The sequence below is a fragment of the Tyto alba genome, unplaced genomic scaffold (genome assembly GCF_018691265.1).
Source record: "Tyto alba isolate M040663 unplaced genomic scaffold, T.alba_DEE_v4.0 Super-Scaffold_33, whole genome shotgun sequence".
NCBI classification, from domain to species: Eukaryota; Metazoa; Chordata; class Aves; order Strigiformes; family Tytonidae; genus Tyto; species Tyto alba.
The window spans coordinates 3,370,515-3,381,946 of record NW_024881308.1 but is presented as its reverse complement, the minus strand read 5'-3'; positions in this window follow the sequence as shown (position 1 = coordinate 3,381,946).

Below are 11,432 nucleotides of genomic sequence, written 5' to 3'. Positions count from 1 at the left end.
AAACCGCAGACGTTTGCTGTCGACAGACCTCGGCCAGTGGAGCGGTGCCAGAGGACGTGTTGAGCCTCGGGGGCAGCGCGCGGCAGGGGGCAGGCCGAGCAGCATGGCCGCCGGCCGGGGTGGACAGAGGAGCTGCCAGCCTGGCTTGGGAAATGAAAGCACCTGGGCCACAGTGAGATTTGGACAAGTCCCATCCCTCTGTGGCTCCAAATGGCAGGAGCCCGGGCAATGGACAGCCCCGGCCTCTGGAGGGGCCACCGCCATTGGGGACTCTGCCCCTCCAGGGAGCCCGTGGGCGCTTGAGCCCCACCTCAGGGTCACCACCAGCATCCCTGCAGATGAACAAAGGGAGATCTTGCAAACCTCTGCCTTTCCCACAGGAAGGAGAGCTTCCTCCGAGGGAGGAGAGCCAAGGCGACACCCCAGCTCCGTTTCATGCTATACAATGAATTTGAAATCATCTCAACTTGGAGGGGTCCGCTGAGCCTGAAAGGCAGTCTTGAGGAGCAAGCTTGCCCCTGCTCTGCCTTTCCTTTCCTAGAGTGTCTTGGTGTTTTCACCATGGAGAACTTGTGACCTGGGCCTTGGTTTGCTGTACACTGTGAACCGTGCCCAGAGTAGCTACTGCGAGGCCCCAGTGTTGTTTCTGAGGCTGCTGTGAGCCAAAAGCAATGGAAAACACCTTCATGGTAACTCGTTGGCACTTTCTCTTCTACTGGAGCTGCCTCTTCCGTTGCCTTCACAGGAGCTGAAATTCGCCCTTTGCAGGCAGGGGAAGGCAGAGGAACTGCAAGCCTGGCTTTGGAAATGAAAGAATACAAACCAAACCGATATTGGAAACATCCTCATGTTTGCCATTTCTCAAACGTTATCATTGCCCACATCCCTTTGCTGCACGGCACCAACAGGACCTGGAAAAGGGGGTGGCCGTGGGTACCTCCATGCAGCCCAGTGCATTGGCAGCCCCCACCGCAGGTGTCCCCCCCGTTGTTCCCAGAGAGGCTGTTGAGTGCAGCTGGGTGTCCCCATGGAGACGTCTCCAGCCATGTGCCGTGCCACTGTAGGGAGGCACTCCCGAGTCCTCAGCCGTCTCCAGGACGCCCCGCGGCGTAATGCAAGCTGATATTTTTCTCCCACTTTAGATGTGTATTTGCATTCACTTTGTCTCAATTCATTGGGAGATAGGGTTGCTCTCTGCTCTCATTTCGGACAGATCCAAGGCTCGGGGCTGTTCTGTGCCTCTTCAGTTGAGTACATCTGGTAAATCTCAGATTTCAGAACAGTTTCATATACTTGCAGGACATTAATTTCCCAGCAATAGGGCTCAAAATGGCAATGTGATGAATCAAGAGGGTTATTTCTGCACGAACATATCTGTATAAGGAAGAGATAAAATTTGTTTGTGTGTGAATGAGTCCAAACCAAACCAGGTCTTTCCTACTTTTTTGTTTAAACATGTAAGGGAACTGTCAATTCAAACTTGCTTTGCCCTTACAATAAGTGTAATAAAATTAAATAACCTTAACACATTTGCTGGTAAAGTACCATCAGCACAACAGCATAACTAGAAAAAAAATTTACTGTCATCACAAGGCAATCATTTGTGTACCTGCTAGAGTAGTATAATTACTTAAGCATTTTCACAGCGTATTTATGATATAACTGTGATGCTCCAACAAAAGCAGTGGGCTTGGACTTGGTTTGCAACCTGCATTATGAATGTTTGAAATCATCAATTGCTGGTGAAGAGGGGGTTGTGTGATGCTTAGGTGTAGCCAGCAGAACAACAGCTGAACACTAGCCTCAGATCTGCATTTTTATTTGGACTTAATTTTTCACTAATGCAGCTTTGGGAGCGGAATGAGTAAATCCACATATGATGCTTGGAATCTGCAATCACAAAACTGGGAAACTGTGAATTATTTCATTGACTCCAGTGTGCTGCCCACGGATACTAATTTTTCTCTCTGCTCTACCACTGGGGATTAGCTCAGACATTTCCTCACATCAGGGAATGAGAGGGAAGGGGCTGGTCTCTAACCCAGCCTCCGGCTGACAGTGGGACTGTCCCTAGCATGAGATCAGAGTGGCTGTGGCTTTACTTAGCCAAGCCTTGAAAACTTCCCAGTAAGGAGACCTCCCCCTCTCTTTGGTGTCTCAGGGCTGTAAGACGTGTTGCTGGACTGCCTGTGAGGAAGAGATCCTTTACTCTCTTGGCCACTGACTTCATGATTTTTTGCAAGGATAAAGTCTCTTGCCTCAGTTTCCCATCTTCCCTAAAGCTACTGTTATCCAGCAGCAGAGGTGGCACCAAGTGTGGAGCTGCACCAAGGCCAAGCCCTGCAGCAAGCCCGTCACCCCGGAGCCTGGCCGTGCAGGAGAGTCCCCGACCCATCTAACCTGTGGAGAGGCTGTGGGTGGATTAAGGCTGTACATATATACATCCATACATATATATTAACCTAGACCATGACAGCTGAGGAGGGTGCCAGGCTCACACAGGTGTGCTGTGCTCACACATGTGCTGCTCACGCCCTCGTGCACACCTCCAGCCCCGGGGGCAGCAAGGGGATGCTCCAGGCAGGGGCACCCCGCAGTGGGACGCACTCGGAGGCGGTGCAGAGGCAGCCCCCCGCCCCGGGATGTGCCTACCCATGCTGGAGGGATTTCTCCTGCTGTTGCCCTCCACAGATGGATCATCACTGGTGGCCAGGCCCAGCCGAGAGATGACCGGCTCTTTATCCTATTACCAGCGCCAGGAGTTGTCCAGCTCATTGCAAGCCTCTTAGCTCTGTTTTTAGAGATCTAGCTCTGAAATAAAGCTCTGTGATTACAGCTCTCTAACACACCCACCTTGTCTCTTTTCTGGACTCGGAAGTCCTATTGGCTTTTTCCTCTCTGTCATCCCTTTGATCAGTGACTTTGGATTCACACCTCAATACCTATAGATCCAGGCTGTGAATCCAGGGGTCTGGTGATCCAGTCTTGTCTTGCTGGAAAACTGCCCTGTACTGGGAGCCTGCTTAGACCCTCCCCCCACGGGGCAAGGGCTGTTCTCCCAGGTGTTGGTCAAGGGATGGAAGCGAAGAACAAAGTCCAAGAGTTTTAATGACTATGCAGGACAGAGTTTACTCAAACAGAAGCATTTCTCCTCTCAGTCCTCGGTCCCAGTAGGGTCCTGAGTCCCTCCTCCTCTCTGTTTGCTCTTGACGTCTGTGAAAGGGCATAAAAAGCTTGAGTTTCCAAGCAAAAGTGCAAAAAAAAAACGGTCCAATTTAATCCAGAAAGTTGGAAAAAAAAGTGCTGCCCTGTCCTTGGGAGTTCCCAGAATGAATGCACCCTGCCCAGACTGAGAAAAGTCTTTTTATAGAGAGCTGTGACTTACCTTTTCTTTCTCTTTTCTGAATTCAATCTGGAGAATGAGATCTTTTAAAAGTAATCCAGTAGCCCGGGGAGGATTTGTACATGCAGATAGCCCATAATTTCTGCTACAGCGTAAGAGAGCCGCAATGCAGCTCAGAGAAGGTTAAATGATAAAAAAATATGGCAGACATGGTAAGTATTTGGCATGTTACGTGCAACAAAAGATGAACAACAGCAACTGGGACATTATCTTTATTTGCTAAAAATAGAGTCCCACAAAGTTTAAAGAAAAGCACTTTAAACTTGTAAACCTCTCCTCTGGCTGCTAAAGAGCCTCCAGAGATGGGCTTTATGGCTTTGGGGTGTCACGGCCCATTTCAAAGGCTGCCCAGGGCTCAGACAATTGAAACTCAATACAACATCGGCCACAATGGGGGAGAATAAATAGTTCTGTCGTGACCTCGCTTTTCTCACTCATCAGAAGCTGAGGTGTGAATGGGAGCTTTGTGGCAGGTACATCCCCTGCTCAGCCACGTCCCGCGCCGGGGATGCCCAGGGCACAGCCCAGGTCCCCCAGCCATGCAGGGCAGAAGCAGCCGGGCACCCAGGGCACTGGCAGAGCCACGAGCTGATCGTTGCCCACGACGCTGCGGAGTTATGCACGGGCATTTGATACACTGCAGCTGACGGGCCGATTGCAGAGCTGGGTGCCTGGCTGCCCGTCCGTGCCTTCAAAGAATCGCTCATCAACCGCACGTGGGCACGCTCGCTTTCCCTGGTGCTCAATAATGGGGGCAAAAAATGTAAATCCCCCAATGCTCCTTTGCTCTTCCAGCTGCAGAGAAACCCACTTAGTCAAGTCTGAGCTTTTGACCAACTCTTGTATCTTAGGATATTGGTGCAATAATGCAGAAACTCATTTTTGCAATAGAGTACCGAAGCCATTAACTTGACCCTGCAAGTGGAGGGGATGATGTGATGTTCATCACCAGCCAAATAAAGAGAGAACAATAGGGCTATTTTTGTGGAAGAGAGTTCAGAGGGCTCCCTGGGGAGCCAAACCTCATGCTGGGCTGTCATGCACAAGAAAAACAAGACAGAGCTCTTGCACCCTGGCTTCTCTGTCGTATAAATACCAGCTTCAGCCAGGGCATGAAAGAAATCTATTGTCTCTAAGGCTGCATTTCAGTGCGAAATGCTCTGGTAAGGCCAGCAATCTTAAACCCCCCACACGTGTGCCTATTGTTTGAAGTGCAGAACAATTGAAGGGTGCTCTCATGGGCTAAAGATAGAAAGGCAGCTGGTGCTGTCCTTTTCCCTGTAACTGAGAATAAAACAATGCCCAAGTATTGTCTGCATTGCTGGAGCGATGACATTGGACTCTCTGCCAAGTGAGCATCTAAAAGATCAATGAAACCCAAGTTATTTATAAACGGGTAGTGTCATTTCTTCCCCAAAGTAATTTCACTTCCTTAGCTTTTCCACCAGGCCTTTCTGTGCCGTGAAGTGGCCGTGGAGCGAGGTATAAATAGCACTGAGCCAGGCTGCGAGAGAGGCAGCAGGACCGGCTGGTGGAAAAACGAATCTGCCATGCTGAACCTGCATTTGGCTGCACCTTTGCTTCCCTGAGCTGTGCCCAAGCTTCAGTAGCACCGCGGTGGGGACCAGCCATGGGTGCTGCTCCCATTTTGCTGGGGGGGGAGCAGGTCCCCTCAGGCACAGCCCCAGCAGCTGGTCCCCCGGGGCTGGAGTCCCACCAACACCAGGACTTGCTTCCTGGGGGACATTTTAGAGAGGTTTATTTCACCCACTGGCCAACAAACAGGCGGTAACACGGGCTGCGTGTGTGTGCCCAGCTCAGCTGCTGTGCTGGGATGTTCAAGGTAACCCTTGAGCCCAGATGCCACAGGACAGAGCCTTGCTTAGGGACAGGGGACATCTTGTAGGGGAAAGCTGCTGTCTGCAAGATGGAATCCCACCAGGGTATATCCAAACAAGAGGCTGGAAACCTGGAATCAGATATTTGTTGCAGTTTGGAGAAAGAAAAGCCCATCTTGTCTGATGGGCCATAGTGAAGTAAGAAGGTCTCCTGTCATGATATGAGGACATGCAGGAACGTTGCTCCCTCCTAGGTGACAGCCAGTCCTGAGAAAAGCCCAAGCCTACCAGATCCCGTGGAGAACTTCTACGTCTGTTGCCACTCCAGCTCAAAGAATTGTCCCTTGCCATGAGACAGACTGAGCTCAGTCTGTGAGGCTTGATGACCAAGCACAATGGGGAGGACAAGCTGAGCAGTGTCTGAGCCCGCAGTGAGCAGGATGCTGGGTCAATGGGCCAGGAGAGCAAAGACATGTCCTTCATCAAGCCAAGGAAACAACTGCTAAAGCCAAGCAGATCCCAGCCCAGGGTTTATGTCCTCAACACCACCTTAGTCTAGTGTGCCGTGGAGCGAAGGAGAAGGTGCATGAGGATTGGAGAAAGCAGGGGGCTGTGATGGGATCATCCCAGGGACCGATGCTCTGCGAGCTGCTGGTTGTGTGGGCTTGTGTGTGTGTGTGTGCAGGGGACCTCCTGCGCCCAGAGCTCAAAGGAGATGAAAACTGATGCCCCAGCACAGCTATGGCACTACAGGGGCAGATCCTGCACATGGACTGGCAGAACCACATCCTGGCTCTTGTTCTGATCAGTCTCTGCACCTCCCTTGCAAGCTCTAAGGCAGCTCTTGGTCATGATTTCCAATGGCGGCTGTATGCCAGGGTCTGTCCCGGCAGGCCAGCTGCAATTAAGGTGCTATTAAGTATTCAAATGAACAGGGCAAGATCGTCTTTTCTCTCCTTGTTTTGAAGTACATTGCCAAAACCTCAGGCATCTTCACTGAAGGCTCACATGTTCCTGTAATTTTTGCAACGTTCAGTACAACCTTCATTCCTAAACAAATGCTTTACAGTGGCAATCCCCAGAAGAAAACCCCTCAAACCACAAAGCTGGTAAATTCAAGGTGAACAAACAAAACCTCTCCAATTTTCCCAGTCTCCGGGTGATCTCATTGTCTCCATGCCCATGTGTGACCTCTGGACACTAATTTCTCACAGCATGTCTCTTCCACATTCTTTCTCAATCCCGATACTCGTTTTGGAGATGTCCCACATGCAGTGTAAGCACGGTGCCTGGAGGATTGGCCACCACCGTGCCCTTGCTGCCAAGCCTCATGCCATGGTGAGGGGTGTACCACTGTACCAAGGTACTTGTGGCAGCAGCAGCTTCATGCACATTCATGAAAGGTCACAGAGGCAGCACTTCACTGCCAGCCAAAGGACAGACAGCTCAGGACAGGGGGACCAGCACTGTCCCCGGGGTGGGACATCCAGGTAGCAGGGCACGTGTGCTGGGAAGTTCCCAGGGAGCTGTGAGATGAGGGGATCTAGTGAAATCCCCATCCCAAGCCCCACAGGAACTTCTGCCCTTTGGGGTCCCTGCAGCAGCATCGCTGCTGCACGCATCTCCTCCTGACGTCAAGGGGTGCACAGAAAGCTGTGCTGGGGTGGTGGCTGCTGTCTCTCTTGCCCTGGTGGGACAGGGCTGTGGGGATTTAGCGGTTTGCTTTGGCAGCTTTGGCCAGGCTGAGCCAGAGGGACACTGTTGGAGAGGCAGTGCTGGCCTGTCACCTCTGCCTGTCTCGCTGTAAGCAGACATTCTCGCTCGATGGAAATATGCCTGAAATAGCCCCTCTGCAGATTGTCTTTATCTAATCAGCTGCCTTCGCACTCCCTTCCAGTGCATTTCAGGGAGCTGATAGCAGTGATATGTTAAGTGTGGAAACCTCTAGCAAACTGCCCGACACGTAGAGTAATTCTCCTTCCTGCCACTTATCAGAGCCTGCTAATGGGAAACATTCCTCCTGCGGGTCGGGGAGCAGCCGAGGGATTTCTCCAGAGAGGACAGATGAGCCCCTGTCACCCTCCTGGCTCTCCAGGGCTGGGTAGGAGCTGATCTGACCACAAAATTCTCACTGAAGGGGCAGCTCTGCAGTCTGGTGCTGATGGTGTCCTGTCCTGTGGGGAGAGGCTTGTCCAGCCCTTAGGGGTATGGTTGAGGAGCCCCATCCTTTTCCATCATATCGTGGGGCACCAACATCAAGCACAGAGCTACAGAGGGAAGAATGGGGGTGCCTCAGTGGTCAGGGGAGATGCAGCCACTGCTGAGGATGGTTGTGGGACATTCGGGCAAAGACTGTTCGTTTTGGGCAATAGCCATCTAAAGCAAGCTCCCCTCTGCTCAGGCTAAATCCATGGGCTCCTTGTGCCCATGGGGTTTCGTGGGAGGTCCACAGGAGCCCTCTGTGGCCACTGCCCCACCGAGGATGCCCTGTCACACCTGTCTGGGCAGGGCACAGCTCAGGCCCTCTCAGCAATACGAAGATGAGCTTCCTACCACCCTGAAAACCACATCACAAATGCCAGCCCGAACCCAGCGGAAGTGCGCTTCAGCAGCTGCTGGAGCGACCATTCCACATTTCCCCTTCTACAGATCTGCTCGGCCTTTGATGGACCCTGCTGGAACCTCTTCAAAGAGGGAGAGAAACTAGGGTGAGCAGAAGGAACTGCAGAAGGAATCTCCGAAAATAAAATTGCTTTAAAGATAAGGCAAGGGAGGGGGTGAGGAAAGTGCGGGGTGAGTACATGCCCTGAGAAGAATGTGCGAGGCTGGGCCAGCTGGTAGGGCTGTGCTGAGAGCTCGTCCCACTGATGGGGCACTCGTGGCAAAGGTACTTGGCACCGGACCCATCAAAGGCCTCGGGTCCCTCCAGGGTGTGGGTGGAAACCTGACTCCGAGCCCAGGACAAAGAGGCAAAAGACCACCAGGGTAACGTCAGAGGGATCTGCTGTCCACCGGTGCCCGTGGCTCTTCAGGACACTGAAACTCTGCCGTCTCAGCATGGTCGAGCACCTCTGTCACTTCATGATCAAGAGGGATCTCAGGACTGGTGTCTCTGTGATGGTGTCCCCAGGGGAGCTGCAGTAGACAGATCTGCGGAGTCCAGCTCCACACCAGATGCTGCCGAATCCCAGTGAGGAGCTGAACACCGGCCTGGTGAGAGAGTGCCCACATGGGACATGAAGATAGGGGCTTGCACCCTGTTTTATCCTGATGTGCTCAAAGTCATCTTGTTTATGCTACAGGTTCCCCTCTGTGGGAGCATTTTAATTCATGGAGAAGACTGACACCATTTAAAGCCCTTACATTACACCTCACAACCAATGAAGAAAACATCAACCAGTCCCTGAGCCCAGCCATCCTCTCTGCCAGGGCACAAGCCACAGGGGACAGGCCTGGAATCCTCCTCCAGCCCATGAATCTCCCATACTTCACTCCAAAATGGAGTGGGAGGGCAGAGGACCTGCCTGTTGGGAGAGTGTGGAGGAGACGGTGCTGGGAACCCAGACTTGCAAGGTGTAGCAGCGAACCATGCCTGTGTGCTGGGTGGAAGGACTGACCGCTGCTGGGGTTTCAGCAGAAACCCCCTCCAGTGCCTGGCTTAGGTTCAGGGCAGGTCCTGGGGCTGCAAAAAATTACTCTGCAACGTGGGCCGTGTGCCCAGGCTGAAGCCACATGCCCTAAGCAGCTCCCGGTGCTGCTATTCTGGCCATGGCAGAGGCCATGTCACATCCAGCCTGGGCACAACACTGTACAGCTAATCCTTAATCACCCCGTGCTTCAGTTTCCCCAACTCCCAGGGGGTTACAACAACCCCAAATTGGGTGTGGGTGTGGGGGATGCTGAATCCGGAATAGCAAAACTCTGGATCCATGGGCCCTGTTTGTTCAGTATCAACTTAGTGGGTTTATTTCTAATTTCTATGTCCCCAGGACATGACCACACGACCGGGGACCCAAGAGGTGGCTTGGCCCCCGCCCTGGCCGAGGATGGGGGGTGCAGCCATTCAGACTGTCTCGGGGGGCCAGATGCTGCCCCTCCCTACACGTGCATGTGGGGTCCCAGGTCACCAGCTCTAGTTAGGCTGATTTCCAGCTCCGGAGGTGGCTGCAGCTCATTTCACACAAGACCGTGTTGAATCCAAGCAGCCCACGAGTTCTCCTGGAGGGGCGTGAGGTGGCTTTGTGCCCGGGAAGTTGCAGGGCAGTGCTGCAGAGAGGACTAGCCATGTTCCCCGGGGGGGCTGAGTGGCTGTAGCCCACCCTGGCAGGGTGTGTGCATCCCGGCTCCAGTCACTGGGCTGCCGGGGAAGGTGTATGCTGGTCCTGCCCTTGACAGTGGCATCTCCTGGCCTGGTGCAGACAGGAGGGAGGTGGCGTGCAAAAAGGCATCCAGCCCTGCTTTGCTTTTAAATCCACACCAAAGTAAAGGCAGAGTGAAGTGCTTGGGGAGCAGGCGTGAGGGTCCTTTGGGCAGGCAGCAGCGCAGCCAGCTCAGAGGATAGAAACCTCACTGCAGTTTGATGCCAGCAACTAAAATGGCTTTTCCTTGAGCCTGGCACAGAAATCCCTGTGTCATGGCTGTGGGTGCAGCTGGCCCCTGCCGGGTCCCGTTCCCACCTCGGGCAGCCCGTGCTGGTGCTGCCGGGATGGAGTTGTGCTCCAGGCTGCAATCATCACCTTGTACACAGTGTCTTTGGGTGCTGGCTGGGTGAAATGGTGTGGAGGAAAGCCAGCAACCTCTCTGCTGAGAGATTTTGAATCTGGCCTAGCCGTGAATCGAACTCCCACGTCAAAGTGAGCGAGCTCTGGGAGCAGGACCCGGAGGGTCACTGCTGGTCAGAGCTTGCCAAAGGCAGAGCCCATCCATGGCAGCGAGGCAGAGTGGGGGGCTCAAGCCCCTCTGCCCAGCAGCATGCCTGCCCTGGGGGGCTGCCCTTGGGCCACTACAGCTCAGGGGAGTATCAGGCCCCTCTGACAAAACTGTTGAGTTTCAGGCATATAACCTGAAAAGTAAATTCTGGTGTTTGTGGTGGTTGGTGTTAAACGGACAGCGGCTGGATTGCCTTGGGAAACAAGCCAAGCCCTCTGAGAAGAAAACAATGGGGTAGCAGAGACCAAGCCCCGAGGTCCTTCCCTGGTTCCCTGCTCCCGGGCAGTCTGTCTGGGGAGAGGCTGAACCAGAGCTGAGAGAGAGGTTGGGATGCTCCAGCTCGGAAAGCCAGCGGCCGCACGCACCCCGCCAGGCAGCAGCTCTCCTGGCAGGGTGCGGGGAAGAAGCGGGAGGACCGATTGCTCAGGTGCAGGAGGGAACGGCGAAGCTCTCGTTCCTCCACTGCCCGCCGGAGCAGGCAGCGTGGGCAGGCTTGGAGAGCTGCGCTGCCTCCCTGAGCTGGAGTCTCTCACTCTGCCTTTGTACTCGCCTGACAATACAGGAATAAAAATAACCAGGCTGCATTTGCAGAGAGATAAAAGCGAAGTTTGCCTTTTGTGTCTCTCCGGGCAGTGGGACAGCAGCACCAATGGAGCTGTGTGGACATGACACATGGGAATTTCTGACATATCTTTTCCCACTCTGACCTTGACAGACACAATAAAAAGGGGCTTTGCTGCACGCACACAGCCACTCAGTCCTATCACCAAGGTTAGTAATAAAGAGCATGTCTGTGTGCACGCTTGTCCTCTGCTACTAACCCGCTTCACCTCTGCAGGGTGGATGTTCCCAGAGGACAGGGGCTGACTCTGGCGGTTCAGGGGAGGGGGGGACAGACCTGGATTGAGAGCATTTTTGCTAAGGTCTGCACTCTTTGCCAAGCTGCTGGCTACCAGCTGTGGCTACGTTCGTGATAGCTGTAGTGTTTCGGAGCTCTGCTGTGTGATACTGTGTTAGATGGATATTAGAAAGGACTATCATAAAAGCGCTTTTCCAAGCAGCTGTCACAGCGGTCTTCTAGAAGGGGTCTTCCCAGGGATAATACCTCCAGTCGTGTTTTTATTTTCCTGCATTACTGCTCTGCAAGACAGAATTGGGTATTTTCAGAGGTTTTGTGCAGGGTACCAGGGCTCCAACAGGTCTGTAAAGCTGGAATAGGTTTAAGCCGAGCTTATCAAGAAACAGGGTGTCATTGACGATCT